Here is a 19580-nt window from a genome sequence, read left to right as displayed (position 1 = left end):
ATTCTTAGAGGAATAGAACATTAGGTCCGGGTCTTTCGATTCCTTAGGTATCGGTTGTCTATAATCTATCCCGCCTCTGTATAACCGTAAAGCCCTACTGCCTCAAGGTTAGGAGAATTGAAACTGGCGGTACATATTCTCCTACTATGTCCCATTCGGCAAGACCTATCTCTAGGTCTATAGTGACCAGTTCGGAGTACGGTGCTTGTTTGTCTTTACTATTGTCATCATATCCGAGACTGTCCATGTTACCGCCCTTGTCTTTATAGCTTATAGCTACTACTTTGATAACGTCTTTAATGGTTTCGTCGATAGCCGTAATTTCCTTTCTAGGGGTTAGTTTCTATTCTTTCTTTAGGCTCCGGTATTCTTGCTTATAATGCCCTTTCTTTCTATAGTTATAATAGGTAACATTGGACTTGTCTTTGGTTATCTTCTTTTGGTCCTGCTTTTGTGCTATATCTATATCTATAGCTCTAGGATATATCTTATATAAGGTACTGATATATGCTCGCTTTTTCTTGTTGTTAGCCTTAACCATAGTTCTATTTACTTGACCTTGTTTCTATTACTCTCATATATAGAGTCGATTATCGATCCTAATAGCCTATGCGATATATTTATCTAGAGTCTTAGGCCGATCGTACTTATATAGCTTGTCCTTAACCTTTTCCTTCAGGCCATTATAGAACAATTATATTAATGCCTTATCATTAAGCTAAGACTTGAGCATGTCCTATCTAAACTGCGTAGCATAGGAGGCTACTAACTTAGTCTATCGGAGATTAGCAAGTCTTTCTTATATATAGATTTTCTTGTCTTTGTCGCTAAAAACTTTCTAAAGCTCTTCTTCGAAACGGTCGTAAGATCGGAAGACTGCCTATATAAACGTGTCTTAGTCATCTTTATCTTCCTCCGTGAGATAGTCATTCTATATAGGCTTAAACTATCTAAGTGCCTTGCCCTCTAGTCTTATAGCTATATAGAAGACTTTGGCCTTGTCGTCTAGAAACTTGTTATCATTGAGCTAGAAGTAGGATCGGAGGTTTGTTAGGAATCCTATAAGATCCTCCTTAGTTCCTCTATATTTGCTAGGTAGTTCGATCTTGATACGCTTCGCTTTGGCGCCCTCGAGTGCCTCGATTTTGGCATAGGCCTTGTTAACTAGCTTCTACAAGTACTTTTCGCGGTTCTCGAGTTCCTTAATTCGAGCTTGAGTAGCCTTATCTCTCTAGTCTAACTCCTAGATCCGCTACTAAAGTTAACCAAGCTAGGCAAACAGTTATTTAGCCGTAACGTTAATATCTATATCGATGTCAAGGTCAAAGTTACCTCCGTTCTAAACTATAATAGAACAAAGGGAGTGGTAACAATGTATGACGAACCTAACTCAGACTTCTTCTAAAAGGGTCTAGACGGAGGTAGGTAAAGCGGGATAAGTAGGCAGGTTGTCTAAGGGATTCGGTAAAGCTAAAGGGTTTATAACAACACTTAGAGTTGTCTCTTACAGTAATTAGCAATGCTTGGTATAAGTACTGTGATTGTGATTGTTACCACTGGTAAACTCCTAGAGTTCGCTAGAACGAGTGACTATATACAATTTCCTTGTCCTTCCCCCTTGAGTCTTGATCGTGCGATTGTTGCTACGATCCTGCGATCGTTACCTAAGTGTTTGTCTTGATCGAAGTGCGATCACTGCGATCACTTCCTGATTGGTCCTTAGGTCTTGTGGTTCCTGATTGGTTCTGTGTGCCTTGCCAGGTCGCCTTATGCAGCCAAATCGTGATAAAATTATACTTAGGATAAACTTTATAGTTAATTCTAACCGCTTATAGGTCGAAATGCTCCCTGCCCTATAGCATTACCTTAATAATATACTAGTTACTAACATTAGAAGGTCACTAAACGAGCTAGTATATAGGTTTAAGCTATACTTAGTCCTAGATATCCTAAGTAAGAGAACCGCCAAATCTAATAGATAGAAAGCTTTAGAAATCCTATATAAGCAGTACCAAGCCAAAGCTAGTAAAATGATCGACTAAGCTATAGTGTTAGCCAAGTTACGGTATAACTAGAGATATATACCTACTAAATTTAAGGTTAAAGATACCATTTAGCTACGCCTATATAAAGGCTATTACCTACCTAGTAAACCTAATAGGAAATAGTCAGCCTAGAGGGTAAGACCGTTTAAAATCAAATAGAGGGTAGGAAAACTAATATACAAGTTAGATTTTCCCAAATCCTAGAAAGTCTACCTAGTCGTATCCGTTGCCTAGCTCTACCATATCAAACAAGGTCCTAATCCGTTCAAAAGGACTACTCCTCTACTATAGCTAATTCTAGTTAATAGCAAGGAATACTAGAAGATTAAGAAGATCGTCAAACATTAGGTATATAGAAAGAAGCGCTTAAAGGTAGAATACCTTATCCGTTAGCTTAGATTCGACGTAAAGGACGACTAGTAGCTTCTAAAAAGCGAACTCGAAGCTACTACTAGCGAATTGATCTAGGAATATAAGAATCGCTACTAGATTCGACTATTACCTAGAAGAAAACGAGGCCGGCCACCAAAGTAAAAGACTTTGGCCTGGGCCTAAGGCGTCATTTCTAGCTAGGAAGAGGCCAAATAGCGCCTAAAGGTATATATATTTAATAGGATACCTTAGAATCTAGTTTAATACTAGAAAACCTATTATTACTCCCTTTAAATCCATCCTTTACCTACCATATTCGCTTTAATTCTACTACTTATTATAAATAGGGCTTTAACTACCACTTTAAACTATATACCTAGCTCGGCTAACTCGTTAAACAGCTACCTATTTAATTAATAGCGCTAAATAGCCTATCCATCCTGGTCAGTAGGGTCAAATACCCCTCTTATTTAGGCACTTTTCATCCTATTTTTAAAGCCCTACCTTGAATTATAAGAACCCTAGATTTCCCACTATTTCCTACCTCTTCAAACCTCTTTAATTTCCTATAACTTCTTCTATAACTACCCTCTTTTCTAATCACCAGACCCTTTAACCTAGCCTTTCTATTAACCCCTACTATATAGCTATCTCCTATAGCCCATATATTGCCATTTCTATCAAAAAGAGGCTTTAGAGTTTGTTTTCCTACTCCCTTTAACTTATTCTATCGTATATGTAAAAAACTACTAAGTTTTAGCAATTTTAGCTAGGTTTTGTCGACCTAGAACTACCTAACAATAGCCACGATGGCTAAGTCAAGAAGCAAGGCTAGGAAAAGCGATAAACAGGCTACTAAAGGCGCTAAAGGCCCTATAGCTACAAGCCCGGCCTAGGGAAATAAGCCTATGACTAGCTAGCAAGATACGCCTATACTATACTTAGTAGCGGCAGAGTTAACTAACACTACTACTATTACGTTTACGCCTATTAATTAGCAAAAGATACCGTCGGCCATAGGCACTAGGGTAGCTAGCTAAGCGTAGCCTACACTAATACCTATCAAGGTATATATTCCGGCCCTATAAGTAAGAACAATAGCCTAGATAACAGGGTTATCTAGATAGTCCTTAATCGTATAGATACCTTCTTCGAGAGTGGTATAGGCTTTGCTACTACTATAGGTAACAAGGAAGAGGTTCGGAATAACCTAGTAGTAGGTAGCCTAGTCTAAGTATATTATAAGGATACGACCTTATACTTCGATTCTAAGGGCAAAGACCTTGCTATACCTTAGAATAACCTATAGTATATACCTCCTCTAGCCGTTACTAATGATTAATCCGGTATATATAACACTTTTAGCCCTCTATACCTGTAATTCCCGGATAATACTATCGTTAAATGGTACTATAATAGTAAGATAGGTACTATAGCCTAAGTCCTAGGCAATACCGTTAATATAGTCTATACTAATGCTAGTAAGTACGAAATAGTTTGTCTCCTAGCTATATACTACTTCGTTAACAGCTGCTAATCCTAAGGAGAGCAAATAACCATAGCTAACTATAAGACCTTCTATAGTATAGATAAGGACAATACTATTAAGATCCCTTGCCTAGAGGCTAGATTTGCCTTTATTAGAGTCAATAGTAAGATAAAGGCTATATTCTTTAGTATTATCACTAGTACTATAGTTATAGTTAACCTATATAAGGCTACTAAGGCCAAGATCTACTATATTACACTAGTACTATTCCTTACTAAGTATTATAAGACCTTAAACCTATAAAGAGGATTCTAGCCTTTTGCTATTAATAGTAATATAGTATATAAAATAGACAAAACCACCTATTTAATATTATAAATATATATCTAAAGGCTTCTCTTACATCCTTGCGAATACCCTACCAAAACACACGAAACTACCATCGCTAGAAAGCTCTCAAAAAACGCTATCTAATGGTACCACTTTCAACTACGCGCGAGCCGTTGCGGGTGTACAACAGGCATCGCAGGCGTAGGAACCGGACCTGACCGCAATCCGACCGTACCTTACACGCCTGCCAAAAATTTTCACCGTATAGACTACCTAGCGCCCCTGAACGCAACGTCGATTTAAGGCCTAACGCTAAGCCACTAAGTAGGGAGGCCTATAGCTTCGAACTAATTAAAGGGGGGCCTACTATAGGCCTACCCTACCCTAGATATTAAGGAACTAAGGGGTCTTATCATATAATTAGTTGACCTTATGCTGAGCCCTAAACGGGGCAAGGTATAAAACCTTACTAATAGGCTCTTATAGGGCCTCACGACCACTATTGTAGGCCTAGTTCCGAACCTATAGGAACTTATAGCTAAAGAAGTTAAAAAGGGGCTTAAAGAAGCCCTTAAGGCTACCCCCTGCCCTACCAAGGCACAGGTGGCCATAGGGCTATAATAAGGGGTAACTAGCCCCTAAGGAGGCCTACTATCGGCTAAGGTAGTGCCGTTACAGGCCTTGTAGGAGGTTACGATATAGAATATGGGCCTATAGGAGGACCTTAAAGCCTAAACCCCGGCTAAGATAGTCCAAGTAGTCAATAGGGCTTCTAGCCGCTAGGGAGCCGTTATAGCTAGGAAGCTCCTAAGTAGGGATATAGTAATAGTCTTTAAGGATAAGGCTATTAAGGATTAGTATTTGGCTAATAAGCGATAGGTAGCTATAGCCTTTAGAGAGGAGGCTAGGAAGGTTGGTAAGGCCTATATAGTCCTAGCTAAAGGAGTCCGGAAGGAAGAGCTATAGGGGGTTAGCAAACAAGACTTTAAGGGGGCCATAGGCCTATACTTGATTGAAACGGTCAAGTTCCGGCTGCTAAAGAGCCTATAAAGGAAATAGGCTACGGTACTCCTAGGCTTATAGGACCTCGAAAAGGCCTGGAAGGCCTGTAATAAGGGTGTAGTCTAGGATGCCTAGGTGCTAGACTATAAGCCCTACTAGGATGCTCTAGAGCCGAGGTAGTGCTATAGGTACTAGAGCTTTGGCTATACCTAGCGGTACTGCTAGTAGCTAGCCCGTTATAGCCGCTATAGTATAAAGGCCTATAGAGAGGGGGGGAAGACTAGGGAGGCCTAGTGCCCTACCTACTCTAACTAACTCCCTTATAGGTATACGGCTTGTAGGGGCCCCTATATAGCCTAGTATAAGGGCTGCCTAAAGAAAGTCGAAGCCTAGGAGAAAGCTAGGGAGGCCTACTAGTATAGGCCCTAGACCTTCTAATTACTAGAGTAACTATACTAGAAGGTAGCCTTTAAGTTTAATAGCTAGTTAAAGGATAATGACTACTACTAAACTAGGGCTAAATGCCCCTATAAGAGGCCTACCCTAGCCTAATAGGTAGCTAGGAGTGCCTTATTTAATGTCTAATAGACCTATATCTCCTTTCTATAGCCTAGAACCCCCTCTCTTTTATAGCTAGCCAAAGGGGTAATAGCTATAGAGCCTACTACTATTACCGTGCCTTTGTCCTCTGCCCTAGCTACTTTAAATGTAAATTAAGATCCTTTAGTAGAATACCTAAGGTAACAAATAGGCCCTCGAGGTCCTACTAGAGGAAGCTAAATATAACCTACTAGCTATCTAAGAACTATAGATTAACTAGTTTATAAGATTAATATACTACCCCTAGGCTTTAAAATACTACCTAGTTTACAAGCCTAAGGGCAAGGCAGCTATTCTAGTGGCTAAGCGCTTCCTAGTTAGCTAGTAAGACTATTTAGCAAAGGAGAACTAGTATAAAGTAACCTTTCTAGCCTTAGGAGAGAGGGGGTTCGAGCTCTGGTCAATCTATAATAATAAGGGGGAGCAAACCCTCTTATAGGACCTGCTAGCCCTACCTTAGCCAACCTACCCCCTAGTTCTTATAGGTGACTTTAACCTCCACCACCCGGTCTAAGACCTATTTGATAGGCTTAGCCCGGGGGCTAGGGACCTCCTTAGCCTTTTAAACTAGTAGGACCTTGACTTATATATACCCTATAGCTAGGTTACCAGGGCCCCCTAGGGGGACTAGCGTAGCCGGCCTTCTATAATAGACCCATTTTAGGCCTCGGCTGGGCTAGAAGTAACCTATAGTAATATTACAGAACATAGAAAATCCGACTACTACCTATAGGCTCTAAATGTCTCCCTCTAGAGGACTAATAGACCTATACTAGCTAGTAAAGGGTAAGACTAGAAGAGCCTAGATAAGGAGGTCACGTAGGCCAAGGCAGCCTACCTCCTACTCTAGCTTAATAAATAGGCATCAGCCTAGGCCAGGCCTATCTTCTAGGGCCTAAAGGAGCTTCCATAGGCCTTCGACAGGCTTATAGAGGCCCTTAAAGAGATAGTTATAATATACTAGCCTTATAGCATCTATAGATAAGCGTACAATGTTTTATTTAACTACCTTAGGGAGGAAAAGGAGGAAAAATACAAGAGTCGTATAGAAGAGTGCCTTTTAATTAATATATACATATATAGTCCAGGTAGGGCCCGGTTAGGCTCCGGGTCAGGCGCTAACCGGGCCCTAGCCGTATATCTACCGGACGAGTTACGAACAAGCAACGAACGCTCTACGGACCTGTAGGGCATACAGGAGTAGGGCAGGGTAGGTCTATTCCCGTGCCCGGGTAAAGCCTAGGCGTTGTCTAGCCTGGGTGTAGCCCGGGCCTATAACATACCCCCCCCCTTCTCTTTTCGCGGTTGCCGGGCCGACCCGTCCCGTATCCCGCCCCTATATTGGTTCTATAAGCGGGTCCTATGCCTTCCTTCCTTTATCGCTATAACAATGTAACCCGCGTATATAATAGCGTGTCAAGCGTAAACAGGTAGCTGTTCGAGTTTGGATAAAAGCTAAGCTCCTTCCCTTTATTATTAGAATAACGCGACCCGTATATATAGTAATAAGTTATACGTATAATAAGCAATTTGCCTAGGTTATATATACTTCTCTACTGCCCTCTTCTAATACTTATAAATACCCCCTCCTTTTCCCTCCTACTCCTAATTCTCTCTCCTATAACTAACTCTCTTCCTCCTCTATACCTTCTAACTACCCCTACCTCTTATAACTATACTTGCTACCTATACCTTTATCACGCTCTTAAAGTTTTTTTTTAATTAGTATCTATCTAGTATATCGATAGCTACTAGTTTACTTAGTAGTAGTAGTAATAGTTACTACCTTAATAGTAATAAGAATAAAGAGTATTATATAAGTTTTCCTTACTTATATTTATTTTTTTTAGCTATTATATATATATATAGGATATAGACTAACTCCTTATTTTATAATATAAGAATGCTAACCTTTTCCTTAGTAGGTATACTATTAAAGGTAACTCTTTTAATAAAGAGTTTAAACTATAGCCTAAGAAGTAATAATACTATCTACTATATATTAACTAACTTCTTGAAGGTAATAAGATTAAATATATCTAAGGTTAGGGCACTTCCTATATAATATACTATAAAAGCTATAGGAGCTATATTTAGGATCTATAGCTCTAGGCTAATAACCCCTACCTATATATAAGCATTAGGAAAATTATAGGTTATTATAATACTAATACTACCTTTACCTCCCCTACCTACTATAAGACTACTAACTAAGGTACCTATTATACCGTCCTAATGCCTAAGTTCTCTATACTAGTACGTTCGTTTTCTATACTTTTCGAGGCTACCTAGTCTAACCGCTTACCTAGATAGGCCGCCTTTACCCCTACCTAGGCTATAAATTCTCGTTATTCTAGTAATAACTTTACCCTAGTTATTACTACTATTACCCCTAATACCTTTACCTACTATAGTAATATTGTCTAGCCTACTACTAGCCCTAACCCTACCCTATAAGCTACTAGGCAGCTTATACGCTACACTATAGTATAGAACGATAGTATACTATACTAGATATAGTATACAAACGAGAATATGTTGACTTTAGTCAACACTAATACTACCCTCGTTACCTACATCCTAGGCACCCTGTCGCCCGCCTCCTACGCCTACTCAAGCGCCTCTATACGCCCTACACCCGTGCCAATCGACTTTAGCCATTCCTACGCCTACCGCTCTTCCTCGCCCGTCAATCGTATAGCACGCCTGGTCCGCGACCACGACGACCCTACCCTTGCCGCCGTAACTATTGTTTTAGAGGGGGGGAATAAGGAGGAGGAGGTCGTAGAGTAAGCGTATTACGTATTAGTTAGTATGTTTATTTTTGTTTTTGTAATTAGATTATCTCTATAGGCGTGTCTGTAACGCGGTTGTAATATATCTACGATATAACCGTAACGTGTCTATTACTTGTTTGCCCTAGGTTTGCCTACCTATACGAAAAATTTATATTATTTGCTTTTATACTCTCCCCTACCTCCTATTCGTAACTAGTCTATTATAGTAGTATATGTCTCCCTATTCTTATTCGAATATATTAAGTGCCTTAGTGTTTTCTAGATTTTCTAATAGTTCCTAAGTTAAGGTATTATATCCCTTTTATTTTATTAGTATATTATATCGATTTCCTCTTCCCTTTACGTTCCTAGCTATAAGGATCGCTTTTACTTTATATTCCTCCTATAGTAGTCTTTCTTAGGAAAGTTCTAATACTAGGTCTAGTTAGAAATCTAATATATATTATAAAGGCAGTAGGTCAGATATAGTACACTTAATAAGATTAATATAGAAGGTAGGGTAAAAGCTATAAGGAACATTTAGAATTACTATTAGTAGTATCGGTACTATAATCACTTTATACTTAACGTTAACTTAGTTAAGTTTATAGCTAGGGTAGTTAGTCTTAATATTATATAAGGATAGCTATACTTTATCCCCTACTTTAAACCTTTTAACTAGGTATTAAGAACAATTAGCATTTTCTTACTAGCGCTACTATATATATATAATAGCGGCCTAGGTCTATTCTATATCTTCTCTTAGGTAATATAAGAAATTAATAGCTCTTCCTTATAAGGTTAAGATAAGAGCGTCTAGTAGGTTAGTAAACTGTATCAAGCTTATATTATAACCGTAAAGAAGGTAGCTTATACTTATCCTAGTTACTATTAAGTTATAGTTATTAATTATAAGCTAATATATAGGTAGATATTTAGGCTAGTTATACTAGGCAAAGAAAACTATGGTCCATAGGATAGTCTATACCTCCTAGTTCATATATTCTATACCTCTATCTATCTATTGATAATAGGCTATCGACGATAGCTATTTGATTCCAATAGTCTTATAAAGAGTAGTCTAAAACTAGCTAAGCTAGTCCGAACCGCGATCGGTAATAATTTATATCGGAAATCTGTAAAACTACTACTATACGTCCTAGAACCAGAGCGTACATGCCTCAGCTCCTATTAAGGATATAGCTTCGAGCTAGATGTACTTTGACAGCCGGTTGGTAATTACTATAAGGTACCAGGGTGATTTCTTGTCTCGTATAGGGAGATCGACTATAAAATCGATAGAAATCTGTTTCTGGAAGCGGTCGGCGATAGGTAGGGGCTAAAGGAATCCTTATTATAGTTAACGTAAAACCTTGGCCCTTCGATACGTATAATAGTTCCTTATAAACCTCTTTATATCTAGGGATATAAAGTTCTAATAGTAGTCCTATTAGAGCATTTTAAATAACCTATTCCTCTCTAGGTAGCCTAATATAGGGGAGTTATAGATACGTTAAAGAATGGCAGTTATAAGTAGCTCCTATATAGGAAGCCAAAGTCTACCTTAGAACTAAAGGGCACCTTACGTATTAAAGGAGTAATCTATAATCTAGGTCTATACTATATTCGCTTCCTTCGGAAATTTTCGGGCCCTATCCTAGATAGCCCAGAGCCGGTATATATAATGTTTATCCTTAATAACTCCCTTATCCTATAAGGCTACTAGCTATTTATCTATAAAAATAGTACTCCTCTTTAGGAGGTAGGATGCTCTAGATAACGTCAAGGAATCTATTATATCTATCTAGATAGTAGGGAGAAGTTGTACTATACGCTATATGTCTTCGGGAAAGTCTTGTTCGCGATAGGACAGGGCGTTAGGGTAGGATGCTTACGACCTGGGTTAGTAACGGAGCTTAAAGTTAAAGAGGAAAAGTATCTTGGCCTATTAAGCTTGCCGCTTATTAATTAAACGAGGCTAAGAAAAGTATTTAAGGTTTTTATAGTCGTTTAAGATCTAAAAGGGGGCTATAATATTATAAAGCTTAGCTAATTAGGCCTTTAAGTATAAGATAATCGTAAGTAACTCCTTATTATGGATTATATAGTTCCATTTGGCCAGGGTTAGTTTTATAGAGTAATAGGCTATAGGGTATAGGATTTTATCTTCTCCTTACTAGGATAGGCACCTTCCTAGCGCTATCCTGGAGCAATCTACCTTAAGTACCGTCTCTTGTTTAAGGTCCTATTACGTAAGGATAGGTTCTGATATAAAGGCCGTCTTAAGGGCGTTAAAGGCCTTCTATTCCTTAGTCCCCTACTAGAACGAGGTATTCTTATAGGTTAACTATATCAAAGGTTCTATTAGCCTAGAAAAGTTAGGGATAAAGTCTCGGTAAAAATTAGTAAATCCTAGGAAGCTTTATACTCCCTAAACCTTCTATAATACCTCTTACTTACGGATAGTAGCTAGCTTTTCAGGGTCTAGACAGACCTAGGCCCCTACCTTTATAATATAGCCAAGGTACTTAACTTCTTTTATAGTAAATACGTACTTCTTAAGGTCTAATATAAGTCCTACTTTCTATAACCTTTAGAGCATGTCCTTTACTTGCCTTATATAATCTTTCCTACTATCTAAAGTATAAACTAAGATATTATTAAAGTATATTATTACAAAGTCCCTAAGCATTAGGCTAAGAGCATTATTAATATATTATTAGAAAGTTATAGGTATGCCTATAGGTCTAAAGGGATAGATAAGCTACTTAAAGAAGCCGAACTAGGTCTAGAATACTATTAAATATTTATAGCCCTTTACGATCTAGATACGGTAGAAGGCTACCCGGACATCTAACTTTATAAACCATTTAGCTCTAGCTAGGGAGTAAAGCATTTCCTTAATAAGTAGGAGGGAGTATCGATCTTACTTCGTAATCTTATTTAGCGCTCGATAATCGATATAGAATCTTTAACCTCTATCTGCTTTCCTTATTAAGAGGACAGGGGCAGTGGCTAAAGAAGAGCTAGCTCGGATCTACCCCTTATCTAGTAAGTTAATGACTTACTTTCGGACTTCTAATAAATGATTCTATAATATATTATAGAGAGGCCCCTAAGGGAGTTCGGGGATCTTTCTATCTAGGCCTTCCTTTAATTTGATATAATGATCGGCTATACCGCGATATAGGGGAAGTCTGCTAGCTTTCTCCTTATTAAAGAGGTTAGTAAAGTTACGAAGTTCATCTAGTAAGGTAACCTCTAACTTTATACTAGGCCCTAGTCAGGTACCCCTATTCCCTATACCTTCTTTGTCAAATTAGTATCTCGATTCTAGGATAGTTATTATTTCCTAGATACTAGTAACTAGGAAGGTATTAGAAGTCTTCTTCTTCTATACCCTCTAAACTATACCTATAAAGACTATACCTATAATTTAGGAGATTCCTATCTATCTTAACTATAAAGAGATCTTATGAATAAGTAATCCTAGTTATATCCTAATTTTAAGAACACTTATGTATATATTTAGTTTAACTTCCTAGTATTCTATCTATAGAAGACCTAATATAACATTATATACAAGTCCTAGGACTATATAAAGTGCGGCCTAACTTTTCTAGCCATTAATATCTATCGTAATATAGGCTATCTAAGTAATCTTCTAGTCCTATTATAGCCTAGTTATAGTCCTAAAGGTATATATAATAGGCAAACTAATCTACTTAATTCTAAGCTTCTAGTATATTCTCTTGCTAATAACGCTATAGCTAGAATATCTACTATCTACTTAAGTATTTATAAAGCTAGTAGAGTCAAAGAAGATTAGAATAAAAAAAGGAGGTCTATCCATTCCTTTGCTAATCTCTATAAACTTGTCTTCTAAGTAGTCGTAGTCTTTAGGCCCCTTTACAAGACTTTGCTTAGAGGTTACTCTTTTCCCTACTTACCATCTTCTTTATTAGATAGGTCGTTATCTTTCTTCTAATCCTTAGCCTCTAAGGTATTAATATTAGTTCTTAGCTAGTTCTGCTATACTAGCCTTAAAGTAAAGATAAAGTAATACTTAGTAATAAAGTAACTCTTTTACCTATACTAGATATATACTCTAGCTACCTATTAGGCTATATATACTTCTAGACTAACCTATTTCGCCTATAGGGCGTTACCCTTACATTTTCCTACCCTATCCTTATTAGATCTCTTCCTCTATAGGTTAATATATGATAAGTTAATCCTAGTCATTGGTATATTTCCTTTTACATCCTTCTCTCTCTACGGTTCAGGTGCTACCTACTACCCCTATATTTACTAATACTTATCATTAAGCTAAAGAGCCTCGAGATCCATAGCAATCTTATAGTATTTCTTAACTACCATTATATAATTATCCTAAGGAATTCCTTGTCTGACTACTATATATTTAAGTTTCAGAGAAAGGCATTATCATAATTTAATTAGGTATAGCTTGTCGCTCTAAAGAAGACCGCCTACCTTCGATAGCTTAGCCTCGAACCGAATAATAAAGGTAGTAAACGGTTCGTCATCTCTCTATTAAAGGAATTCTAGTTCCGACAGGGCTACCATCTTCTTATAAAGGTCAGAGAAGATGCTCTCAAGATATTAAAGGAACTAAATCAGGTCGTACCTAACTTTCAAGCCTATAGATTTATGGTAAGCTATAACTTAGGTCTATACCTAGTATATAAGGTTTCCCTAGATAAAGACCTATTAATTGTAATTGGAGCCGATAAAATCTCTATTAACTATAAGGATATATTTTATTATACTCTTCTATACTATAAAGAGTTCCTTTTTACTATCAAAAGGTTATCTAGTTAGGAGACGCTTCTACTACGGCCGCTAAGCTTTAAGGGGTACCCTAGCTAACTTAGGGGTTAGGATAGGTTAGGTTTAAGATGCTTAAAGAGTGTTAATCGTCGCGTTTTACTATTCTACTACTACTTAAAGGGAGCAGACAAGCTCCTATAATTCTACTAAGCCCGAGGGCCTATATATCATCAAATCTATTATAACTATATTATTAATAACTCCCCTAGGAAGTTACTACTAGTAAGAAGGTAGTCAAAATGTAATATATTAGCCTTATAGCATCTATAGATAAGTATATAATGTTTTATTCGACTACCTTAGGGAGGAAAAAGAGGAAAAATACAAGAGTCGTATAGAGGAGTGCCTTTTAACTAATATATATGTATATAGTCTGGGTAGGGCCCGGTTAGGCTCCGGGTCGGGCGCTAACCGGGCCCTAGCCGCGTGTCTACCGGACGAGTTACGAACGAGTAACGAACGCTCTACGGACCCGTGGGGCGTGCGGGAGTGGGGCGGGGTAGGTCTATTCCTGTGCCCGGGTAAAGCCTGGGCGTTGTCCAGCCCGGGTGCAGCCCGGGCCTATAACAATAGTTACGGTCTCGGCCCCGGCAAAGAAGGCTAGTATAGGTAGTAAATGAGCTCGGTAGTAGACAAAGGAGGTTCAAGAGGCCTGGAAGAGGGCTAAGGAGGTAGAAAGGGCCTATAAGGGCACCCTAAACCCCTATATATAGGAAGTACTCTAGTAGGCCCTATAGGACTAGGCTAAGACTATTATAGCTATAAAGACTAAAAGCTAGAGAGCTACGTTATAGGAGGTAATTAACCGGCTAGACCTGCTATAGAGGCTGGAGCGATAGGCAAGGCTATAAAGCTACTTACCGGTCGACCTTCTAAAGCTCCTAGCCTTCGAAGGAGGGCTTATAACCTATTAATAGAAGGCTAAAGCACTGGCTAATAAGTTCTTTCCGAACCTAGAAGCGGACCTAGTAGATATCGACGACCTAGATCTAAACGACTACTAGGAGCCAAAGTTCGAAATAAGCTAAGAGGTTATAGTAGGCGAAGTTAAGGTAGTTCTGGCTAGGGTAGCCCTATAGAAGGCCCTAAGAGAGGACCTCCTCCCTATAGGTCTACTAAAGGCCTATAAGCGGCCACTTTACCAGATACTAGCTATATTAGCCTCGGAAAGCCTATGGCTTAGCTATTTCCTAGCCTAGTTTAAAAGGGCTAAGATAGTAGTCCTCTATGAACCTAGCAAACCCTTATAGGCCTACTTTACCCTAGGTAGCTATAGGCCTATAACGCTCTTACTAATAGTAGGTAAGGTGCTAGAGGCTATAGTTACCTAGAAGGTAACGGCCATTATAAAGGTCTATAGGCTTCTCCTGGCCAGGTAGATAGGTAATTAGAAACATAGGTCTATAGAACTAGCTATTCGGCTTATTATAGCTTAGGTTTAGGAAGCTTAGAGATACAAGGCAGCTACCTCTCTCCTATAGCTCAATATCTTGGGGGCTTTCGATACTATTAACTATAGCTAGCTACTAGCCACTTTACAGAGCTAGGGCTTTCTAAAGTGGTTAATAGTCTAGGTTAGGGAGTGGCTATAAGATAGGGTAGCTATCCTTTACTTTAATAGCTAGGAAATGGAGGATATAATAGTAAGGGCTAGGGTCCTATAGAGGTTACCCCTCTCCCTTATACTATTTATCCTCTATATAGCCTCCCTTTACTAGGCTATTCGCTAGGCTAGCCCTATAGTCAGTTTAATAGGCTTTACCGATAATACTAACCTCCTAGCCTTTAGGAGGGCTAAGGAGGCCTATAATAGTTAGCTATAGAAGGCCTAGAAGGCCTACCTCTAGTAGGCAAGGACCTAGGGTATAGCTTTTGCCCTGGAAAAGTACGAGCTTATCTACTTTAACAGGGGCCGGAAATGGTGGTTGTAGCTGCTAAAGCTCCTACGGCCCGGAGGGGGTACTACTACTATAGCCCTATCAAAGTCGGCCAGGTTCCTTAAGGTCTAGCTAGACTAGAGACTATAGTAGGGCCCTTACTACGTAAAGGTAGCTAAGAAGCTAGAAACCTAGGAGTTTGCCCTAACCAGGCTTGCTACAAAGACCTAGGGCCCTGGCCTCCTATAGGCCTATAAGGTCTATACCAAGTATATCTATAGCGCCCTAGCTTATAGGGCTTCGAACTTCTATAAGCCTACTAAGCCAGGGGGTAAGCTAGAAGGCCTTGCTAAAGAACTATCAAAGGCCTAATATAGGGCTCTTCAAGTAGTTACTAGGGCCTATAAGGCTACCCCTATCCGGTGCCTCGAAACGGAAGCTTAGGTGCTACCCCTTGACCTCTATCTTAACAAGAGGCTAGCCGACTTCGAAGCCAAACTCGACTAGCCACTCCTATAGACTAGGGTAGGCCTAGGGGCCTCCTAGGTCCCTATAAGGGCTCTTATCTAGTAGGCCTATAATAGGCTAAACTAGAGGTTCTAAAAGAGAAAGGCTAGGGCAAGAGGCTAGGAGCTAAGGCCTATAGCCCTCGAGGTAGCAAGGTTAACAGTCTAACAATAGGTTTAGGAGGGCTATAGGGAGGGTTAACCTCCTCTTTAGACCCTATAAAAAAGGCTATAGGCTACGGAACTAGCCGTGGTAGCTAGCTAGAGCAACCGCTAGAGGGCCGACTAAGCTGGTAGGAGGATATAACGTATATTAGATAAGGACCCCCCCTGCCTGGTTTTTATAAGGGAAGGCCTATAAAGGCACTAGGGCCTAACAAAGGCCTAGAGCTCCCTACTGGTATGGGCCTATATAGGGGCTATCGGCCTCTGTGACTTCCTATTTAGGGTTTAAATCCCAGGGATTAGCACCCCTTACTATGCCTATAGCTAGGGGAGGGAGACTGTTAAGCACCTAGTTATTTGGTGCCCGAACCTATTAAGAAGCCAAACGTGGGAATCCTGGGAAATACAGTTATAAAGGGACCTAGACCTTATTTTATAGGGTATAGGGGCCTATAACTATCGTTTGGCAAGGAGGGTTCTATAGTAGCTAATAGACCTAGGGAGGCTCTTAGAATACTACCTTGTAAGGAGGCTAGACTAGAAGGGAAGGCCTCCATAGGGCTATTCTAGCTACCTTTCCTTTTCTTTGTAGTATATTAGTATTCCGGATCGGGCGTTAAAGGTAGGACAGAGGTTTTTATCTAGCCTATTAGGTATAGTTTCCTTTGTATATAACTAGAGAGGCTTTAGCATGCTTACTAGTATAGCGGTATAGGATTAATAATAATAATAATAACCTACTAATAGCCCTAATAAGCTAGTAAATTAGGATAATAGGCTAACCTTACTATTATTAATTAAGTTTACCATTACTAAGGTATAAGATATAGTAAATAAGAAGAGGCTATTAACGCCTCTGACTATATACTAGGCAATTCTAATGCTTAAGCCTATTAATTGCCTGTCCTATAAATCAGATATAGCTTAAGTAGAATAGAACTACTAGGACTCTAGCTCTACTAACGCTACTACCTAGGATATAACTATATATTTATATATACCTACTAGCCTACCTATAACTATATAACAAGGCACCGAGCACTATAATGACAAGGGCATGTCGATTATCGCTAAAACTATAGCTATTATTACTACCGCTTTAACATCCTAGGCCCTACTATAGCTAGACCTAACACTCTACCTGCCTAAGCCTATACCCTAGCCTGTTACACTAACTAGGTATGCTTAATGTAAGGCACCTACTAGCAGGTTCGTCTATAGGAATAAGAGGGACCCTAATAATAACAAAGAGGCTAAATTATAGACTAGATTTAATAATGCCTATATTATCTTTAATAGCCTTAAGGAGGTAGAAAATACCCTTATAGGTATAGAGTTCGACCCTTTTACTAATACTAAGGTTATTAAGTCCGGCCTATTATACCTGTCTATAAGCATGTCAATTAGGCCTATTAAGGATTACCTTGCCTACGCCTACTAGGAGTATTATAATAATAAGGATATACTTATCTATACCTATTAGTAGATCCGCTACTACTATAAAAAGGCCGGTAGTAACTCTTTTAAGGCTAACCTAGCTATATATAGCCTTAAGAAGAAACTAAAGACTATATATAAGATATACTATACTATTAATATAATGCTTACTAATATACCTAAGCCTAAGGAACTACTAATAGCCTATATCTATATACCTAAGGGAGATAGTAATACTCTAATTAATAGCTACCTATTTAAGCTTAGCTACTTATATTATAACCTGCCTAGCTATTAGGCTATATAGCCTATACCTATATAAGTCATTATTACCTAGGGTATAACTAAAGATAATAAGACTAATAAGGACTTTACCAAGCGCTAGTAACTAGCTACTAAGGCTAACCTTCTTAGACTAGCTTAGACTATAGTTTAGAGGTAGGATAAGGCTACTAATAGCGTTACTAAGGCCCTTAACCAGGTCAAAGAAAAGCTTAAGTAACTATAGGAGACCTTAATAGCTATAAATGATAACTATACGGCTACCCTTAACTAGAAAAAGGGTATAGATAAGAAGCTATAGTAGCTTAAAGGTATAATTACCCGGCTAAGCGAGCGTACCATATTAGCTACTACACCGTAAAGGGCTCCTAGAGCCTAGGTACCTACGACTCGGCTACCACCGGCAGCTACCGCAAGGGCCGGCGCCCCTCCTAGCTCGATCGCCTGCCCGGTCATATACCTGCCGCCTACGACTACCGGCTAGAAACGCCTACGGCCAGAGACGCCTATATAAGAGAGCCCTTCGCGTAAAAGGGCTACTAGTACGCTCTATAGTAACCGTACCCCGGCTAGGGACACCTAGGCTAGGGCTAGAACTCTTGTATACCTATAGTAGGAGTGCCTATTAGCTCTATCTATATTTCTAGACAACCTAAACCTAGCTAGTAGTAAGAAGGACTAACAGATAAGTAGATAGATATAACTATAGGATAGAAGAATAAGAATAGTTTACTAGGACTATTACTATAGAAAATAGCTAATATATTTACTAAGTTATAATAGGTTGTCATTTTTTCTTTTCAAACCTTAGTACCTATTATAATATATAACTGCCAGTAAGTCAGATCTAACTAACCTACTAATAGGGATAATAAGCTAGGGTATTAATATATATTTAGATAGCATCTCTAAGTGCCTCTGGCACTTAGAACAATTAACGCTTTTATCACCTACTTCTGCAGACCGTAACAGTTGGTCTAGGAGTGCCGCCCACGGCGCGAATACCGCTGTGGTGTCGTACCTGTTTGTAGCCTTTTCAGAGCTGTACTGATTGCAGCCACCGAGCTGTAGCAGGTATGTTCCCAGCGCCGCCGATTTGATTGCGCTTCCTGCTGGGCCGTCCTGGGCTTTCCCTTGAGAGCCGGCATCATCAGCGTGCTGGTGTGGTTAATTAGTCCTTAGGATAATAGCCGCTGACACTGATGGAGTCACCATTTTCCAGCGTTGCTGCTGGTGACATCTCTGGTGTATCGCCATACCTCGGCTTAACGGACACGAGTCGAAGCGGAACACAACCATTAAGAATACTACCACCAACGTGCCGTGTTCCAGAACTAAGCCTAACCCAATCCAACTTTGAACATCTGTACAATCCTGCCTCTTTCCCTCGTCCCGGGCGGCCCAACAGCCGACATGTAGAAAAACAGGGACCCTACGATGGGCACAACGTCGAGCCGTTGAACAGCAGCAACCGAGAGGCGGTCGCACGGAACCAGCGATCGCGCCGCCGCTCAGCAACCCGAGCGTCCTCGCATGTGACGGCAAGACGGTGGATGATGCGCATCAACGCCATCCAAAGCGCCAATCTTGCCCGACCCAACGCGGCATGTCGTGTCTCCCCCGAGTATCACCACGGCGACGTGACAAGGACTGACCGCGACCAACGAGCCCCGTCATCGACCAAATCACCGTCCCGCCCCCGATCTGTAATTAACTCGGCGGCGACAGCGGCAGGAGCGCGACGATGAGCAGGTTCAGCGGGACATCATCCGTGGATTCCGGGTCCTGTGGCGTCAAGGGAGATGAGAAGCGGCTGCTAAAGTTTGTCATTGCCTGGCATCAACAGC

This window comes from Thermothelomyces thermophilus, chromosome 1, assembly GCF_000226095.1.
Source record: "Thermothelomyces thermophilus ATCC 42464 chromosome 1, complete sequence".
Classification (NCBI taxonomy): Eukaryota; Fungi; Ascomycota; class Sordariomycetes; order Sordariales; family Chaetomiaceae; genus Thermothelomyces; species Thermothelomyces thermophilus.
The sequence above is the reverse complement of the archived record's forward strand: the minus strand, read 5'-3'. Positions refer to the sequence as shown.